General features: G+C 39.5%; 1 pseudogene across 1 annotated transcript; it reads right to left on the bottom strand.

The window, feature by feature from the left end:
- Window positions 1-24: 24 nt before the first annotated feature.
- Window positions 25-620, bottom strand: LOC105515682 (annotated as a pseudogene). Its single transcript, XR_001002366.1, has one exon. The product of XR_001002366.1 is annotated as a 60S ribosomal protein L11-like (transcript).
- Between the last annotated feature and the right edge of the window lie 6688 nt (window positions 621-7308).

Here is a 7308-nt window from a genome sequence, read left to right as displayed (position 1 = left end):
TACCCTACTGGCTGCTGGCTGATCTTTTTTTTTTTTACATTTCACTGAAAACTTTTTATTGGTCTTTTGGATAGAAACGGGAATTTATTTGCCAGGAAGGATGATCCCACCATACTTCTGCTGGAACCAGCGCATGGCTTCCTCTTTGCTGATTCTGTTTTGGCCCCAATGCAGCCTGTCCTGCGATTCTTGTCTGCGATGCTGAAACCTGGCCTACCCAGCACCACATAGAAGTCCAGGCTGTAGATACCAATGCTTGGGTCATACTTGATGCCCAGATCGATGTGTTCCTGGATCACAAAACCAAAGTTTCCAGTATCTGAGAAGTTGTTTTTTCTTAACTCATACTCCCGCACCTTTAGACCCTTCTCCAAGATTCTTTCTGCCTTGGCCACTCGAACTGTGCAGTGGACAGCAATCTTTTCATTTCTCCGGATGCCAAAGGATCTGACAGTGTATCTAGCTTTGGAAAACACAGGGGTCTGCCCTGTGACCTGCTCCAAAACCTTGGCTGCTCGAGTCAGTCTGTCTCCACTCTCTCCAACACAGATGTTGAGACAGAGCTGGCGGATGTGAAGTTCCCGCATGGGGTTCTCCTTTTCACCTTGATCCTGCCCCATGATGGAGTACAGGAAGAGAGCTATTTTACATTTTTGTTGAACACCACATCTTTCACCAGTTCTGTAATTGCAGTGATGCAAATGTTAGATATTTTGGTATCTTCTCACAAGTGTCTCAGGCTCTGTTCATGTAACAGATTTTTTTCTGTTGTTTACATTGGACTGTCCTGTTACACAGGACTATCTTTAAATTCACAGGCTGTAATCAACTAAACAGTGACCCTCAAAAAAAGTATGTCCATGCCCTAATTCCCAGGATTTGTAAATGTGACCTTACATGGAAAATGAGTTTAGATGAGGTGAGTCTGAATTAATGGAGTGGGTTATAAATCCAATGACAAGTGTCCTTATAAGGAACACACAGCAAAGAGGTGGAGGCGGTGTGACAATGGATCCAGATATTGTAGGGATACAACCACAAGCCCAGGAATGCCAGCAACTGCCAGAACTGGGAAGAAGAAAATAATCACATCTCACAGAGCTTTCTGATAAATCACAGCTCTGCCAACATTTTCATTTCAGACTTCTCGCTTCCAGATCTGTGAGAGAATAAATTTCTGTTGTTTTAGGTCACCCAATTTGTAGTAATTTGTGACAAGAGTCACGGGAATCGAATGCATGGACTCTGAGCTAATCTAAGGTTTGTTTTTGTTGTCAATTCTCAATTAATGTTATGTTTTAGTTCTAAATATTTCCCCTTGGCGTCTTTTTTGTTCTATTTCTTTCCTGAGATTTTCTATGTTTTTATTTGTTAAAAGAGTGATTGCCTTTATTTATTGGGCCATTTTTATAATAGTTGCTTTAATATCTTTGTCAGAAAATTATAACAAGTGCATCATCTCGGCATATATGTCAATTGACTGTTCTTCCATATATGAGTTGTGAGTTGTGATTTTCCTAGGTTATTGGATGCCAAATAATTTTGGATATTATCCTGGATATTTTAAATATCTTATTATGAGACTGTGGGTCTTTTAAAAAATCCTACAAATAATGTTGATATTTTTGTTTGACAGGCAATCAGTTGGGCTTAGACTACAAGTTCCAACCAGTCTTTTACGGATTATAAATTATCCAATATAACTGTTTTCAAATCCTTTGCAGTGTTGTTTATATCTGATCCAGGCGAGCACCACCCAGTGGCCAGGCTGGGACATGGGCAGTGGTTTATCCCATAGTTCAGTTCTCAAAATCCATTGACGCTAATAAGGGTCAAAGCCATGCATATATCATTTGAAATGAACTCAGAAGTACAAAATCAACACTCAGCGATCACTTTCTCAAGCTCTCCTCTCTCTGCAATCTCCCTAGTACTTCTGCAGTACCCTTGGTCTTCCCCTCGTGGTCATCATACCAGAAATCTAAGGCTTTGGGTGTCCCACTCTGTTGTTCAGTGACAGGTAGGCAGAGACAGGCAAAAGCAATAGAGTTTCATACGACCCGTAGGTAATGACAGCTCCTCTGATCAGACAGGGAGGTGCCCTTCCTTAGAGTTTTGGCTCTGCTGCCAATGCTGCCATGAGATTGCTTGGGGACTGGGGCATCCAAGAATAAAGGGGAAAAACACATAATAATCCCTACTCTCACTGAGTGTTAAGAGTTATCTTTCTTATTTCTTTTTTTTTTTTTTTTTTTTTTGAGAGAGAGTCTCACCCTGTCACCCAGGCTGGAGTACAGTGGTGCAATCTCCGCTCACTGCAACCTCCACCTCCCGGATTCACATGATTCTCCTGACCCAGCCTCCCAAGTAGCTGGGATTACAGGCACACAGCACCATGCCTGGCTAAACTTTTTTGTATTTTTAGTAGAGATGGTGTTTTGCCATCTTGGCCAGGCTAATCTCGAACTCCTGACCACAAGGGATCCACACACCTCTGCCTCCCAAATTCTGGGATTACAGGCATGAGCCACTGCACCCTGCCATGTTTCTTGAGTTTGAACTAGAGGATTGCTCCTGTCGTTTTCTGTATCAATGCTCTGGTGACTGCTTCTGGGTTTGCGGTGTGGTCAAGTTCAAGTTAGAGGATACTGGAGGCAACACTGAGAGTTCAGTGGTACTTTAAATTCTGGTCGTTTCCCCTAAACTGTCTGCTACTATTTACTTTTCAGAGTTCTTAATAGCTTCTTCATGCATTCTGTTCTGGTTTTATGACAATTTTAAGTAAGAAAGACAAGTGTGATTATTTCATCTTCTACTAAAAAAAGAATTATGGTAGATAATTTTAAAAATCACATTGTAATAATTTTACCAAAATTTACTCTATAGTAGTGAATAATGGATGTGTGATGCAACAGGGTACAGTGACAGACTGCTGATGTTACAGTGACCCAACCTGTGTAATAGGGAAAAGACGACAATGGCACCAACCATAATGGGCTGATGGATAATGCTTCGTTCAAGCTTCCTCCATTTGTGAAAATCTTGTCAATTTCAATGGTCAAACCTCATTCACTTCTAAGCAGGAGGCAGTCAGTAGAATATGCTGAAAGAAAAAAAATTGAGACCCTAAGAAAAATCAAGTAATACAAATGTATATGTGTATCTTTACAACAGAGCTAATGTAATATCTTCTAGTTCCAATTTCAAATTCTGATGATTAGCGATTTTGTCATATTCCATTCTCTAGTCCTGTAACCAAGTTTTTAAACACATGCATGCATGTTTGCATAGACATAGTATATAAATACAATGCAAACACATACATATGGGTGCCTGTATATATAGCACATAGGCACATACAGATTTACACACAAAGATACACATATATTTATTTATCTTTATATATCTAGAGATGGAGTCAAATATTTTATAATTTTCAATAAATGTAAGTATACATTTTATTGCAAGTATTGACCAAAGAAATATGTGATCTGTGTCTGACACTAAACCTTTATTATTTTCTCTTCTGTTATTAGTTTAATTTAAAAGTGATGGATTCTATTAGTCAATGCAACTTATGTTGGCATACTATATGTACTGTGAGTCATATTATATTTTGTGTGCTATGACATCTTTTCAAACACAGTGACTGTTATAATCAAGCTATCCAAATATCAATAATTTAAAATAGGCTAATCACTGTATATTCCTTGGAAAAGATAGTTTATTGTTTATACGAGTCATATCTGTTTATGAAATAAGTTTCCCTATATATCTCTACTAGGAAAAACTTTTTCAGATATGCATTTGCTACAGTGCAATATTAGCAATTGCCTCTTTTTAAAATTCCGGACTTTAAAAATTGGATTTCTTCCCAATCTTATGTAATTCAGATTTTTAACTAATTCAGCCAGCCATCTCATTAGTCTGGATTTCTGAAGTTGGACTGTGCTTGTCCTGAATCTCAGCTTTGATTATTCTATGGATCCAAAGAATTATTCAATGCCCTAATAAACATTGTTCTATCCATTTGAACCTTTGAGCCTTTCTTTTCCTACTTTAAAGATATCAGTTACAGCTGTAACTTCTGCTTGACTTGGGCAAGAGCTTTAAGATCTTTTTCAGCTGCAATACCCTAAAATTTAAATCATCACCTCTGGTTAAAAAAAAAAAGTGAGTTTTAAAGCTGGGAGTTCCAACAAAGCTTTAAAAACAATAAGCAAGAAAGAGTGACAGTTTCCAGAGATTTCTCCCATGTAAACTACTATTTATGTCATCTTTAGTGTCATTGGCACCGAGCCAGCCACAGCCAGGGCTTTTTTTGTTGCTTGGTGAAATGGGAAGGGCAGGAAAGAAGCTCTATACTAGGAAACAGTTTCTTAGTATTTTCATGTCTCTGCAAATCTTATTTAAGTTAAGCTTTGTTGATTAAAGCTCATAAGTGTTTTAATAATACTTTTAGCTTTTTTATATATGTTCAAACCTTGTCTAACACATAGGCATATTAGTCAATTATAGGGTTTGACTTAAAAGAGAGCAAGAAAATACATCAACCCCTCAATGAAGCTCTGTCCCCAAATAATCTTTCCACTGACTCTGCTGATGTTTACTTTAAAAACTCCGGTGTCAACTGTAACATCTAAACGGGTCCATGCAATGAGGACCTGCAGGCTCAGAAAGTAATGGAAGGTAGTAGTTGAGGACATTCAATCAGGATGAGGGACCAAAAAGCAGAGAGATGCAGGCTAATATGTAGGCAGAGATAAGAACTTTGAAAGGCATGGAGCCACCTAGTGCAAGAGGCAGTAGAAATGAGGGTGATTCTGGGAGGGGAAAAGGGTAGGTGGGGTGCATAAGTGGAGAGTGATGAGGTTTAGAGCTGGACACTGATAAATCTGCATGAAGTCAGACATGAATTTCCGCATGAGTAAAATTTCAAAGATAAACTCTCACCTCTCTCCAAATGGTTATCTGTGAAATTATACTTCCTCCACACCCACACATGCAGCTCTGCTCACACACTGCTCACAAGCAGGCTGAGCCAAAACTCAATTGTAAGAAAAATTTAAAACCTCACCTGTAGCAAATGCAGCACATTAATATAAGATACGAAGAACAAGCTGGGTGTGGTGGCTCATGCTTGTAATTCCAGCACTTTGGGAGGCTGAGATGGGAGGATCACGAAGTCAGTAGATACAGACCATCCTGGTCAACAGGGTGAAACCCGTCTCTACTAAAAATACAAAAATTAGCTGGGTGTGGCAGCACGTACCTGTAATTCCAGCTACTCGGGAGGCTGAGGCAGGAGAATGGCTTGAACCCGGGAGGCAGAAGTTGCGGTGAGCCAAGATCGTGCCACTGCACTCCAGCCTGGTGACAGAGCGAGACTCCGTCTCCAAAAAAAAAAAAAAAAAAAAGATATGAAGAACAGGGGTCACTGGGGAGCTAGACAAGTGGAGGTGTGTAGGAATGCTTTGTAATTTCCACTCATTTGTTCTGTGAATTGGAAACTGCCCCCAAAAGTAAAGCCTGTTAATTTTTTTAAAACGTAAAACTGAAGACAAATGAAACTTATGATATTTTTCCAGGATGAGGACTTCACTGCACTGGCATTCTTCAGTAAAGTCAATTGCCCATGATTCAAAATCCTTGTCATCGCTGCCTAATCCTCTGGGGCAGACATGTCCTTGCACTGGGGTGTGAGGACTGCTAATTTGTTTAGGTTTGCTTTTCACTGAGAGCCAGCTGTGTGTTCTCCTCACAAGTATATCTTTTCCTCTGAAGTGATCAGCAATTACTTCCTGGTTGATCATTTTGTTATTTATTTATGATTTTTTAGGCTGCAAAGGTGGTCTTCCAAAGGAAGTCCTTTGGAAATTGTACGAACTTTTGAGAGGGAGAGAGGAAGAGAAACAAGCACTGAGAAACAGCAAATGGCAAAGCTATGCCTCACAGATGATTCAGGAGAAAGCACAGGAGATGGAGAGAGAAACAGGAAAAATAATTTTTGGGGTGGTAAATATTACAAATGAAGAAACACAGAGTAGTGGGGAAACACATAACAAGGCGAACTCACCTAAAGTGAAATCAAAGTATCCAGAAAAGGATATTAGATCTCGAAATCAATAATCTCTTTGAAGTGTGAATGCAGAGGCTGAGGTGGGTTCTGAAGGACGTGAGAATTATACATCCCATAGTTACTACTGTTACGGATCAGAACCCCTAAATTGAATCAACTGAGAGGAACACCGGTATCTGCCCAGGCTTGATGCAAGTGTCCACGGACAGTATGTGTCTGCATCTTTACCACACGCCAAAAACCCAGCACCAATCTCAGGATTCAGGTATACAGAGGAGGCCAGGCAATGCAGAACCCCTCATTAAAAGAAGGCAAGGACACTGGATGATTTCCAAAGAAGGATGAGTGATAGAGAGATGGGTCATAACAAATGCTAAATGCAGGAGTAGGGAGAGGTTTTAGTCCCACTCTGATTTCGAAGAGCTTATTTATTACTAGGAAAATAAGCTTTGGATTACAGATTTTTTTTACTCTTTTTAACTTTGTTTAAGGATGTCTATAATGGTTACATGTGTAAGCATAACCATGTTTGCAATTATAGATTCTGAATTTGATGTCCTCTTTGGAAAGATATCAATACTGAGCCCATAAGCTTCTTTAAAATAATTAGTTCAGGTGTAATATCAGCCCATGTAATGGCCTAAAGAAGGCAGTGATGGAAGGAATTAGGCTGCATTTCAGGAGATGGAAATAGCAACAAAATGATTGCTGACTCAGGCGTGGCATTGATTAGTGGGGAGGAAGACCATCTTTTCACATATGTCACATTTAAGGGAGCTGAGGAGAGAAAAGTTGAGAACTCTGAGAGAGGTGTGAATTGGAAGGTTAAGTGAAAATTAGCTTTAGCTCATTCCATTTCCATGGAAATAGAAGAAATTTCAGGTGATTTTTTTTAGATAGGTGATAAGAAGAATCGTGAGGCAAAAGCGACCAAGTGAAGAGCAACCTTGGTGTGGGAAGCAGTGACATGGATACAAGAACAATGTTTATGGAAATAGATATAGATAACCAGCAGGAGTGACTGGAAGTTATCAGGGATGAAGGATTTACTTGGATGAGAGTCACAGTGAAGGTTCACATCTAGATTTGGGGAGAAAGTATTGTAGTGACAAAATTCCACTGAAAGTGAAGCATAGGTTCTGGATATTAGTCCTCTGTCAGATGAGTAGATTGCAAAAATTTTCTCCCATTCTGTAGGTTGCCTGTTCACTCTGATGGTAGTTTCTTTT

The sequence above is a fragment of the Colobus angolensis genome, unplaced genomic scaffold, assembly GCF_000951035.1.
Source record: "Colobus angolensis palliatus isolate OR3802 unplaced genomic scaffold, Cang.pa_1.0 Scaffold268, whole genome shotgun sequence".
NCBI lineage: Eukaryota > Metazoa > Chordata > Mammalia > Primates > Cercopithecidae > Colobus > Colobus angolensis.
This window is presented reverse-complemented; position numbering and strand designations above follow the sequence as displayed.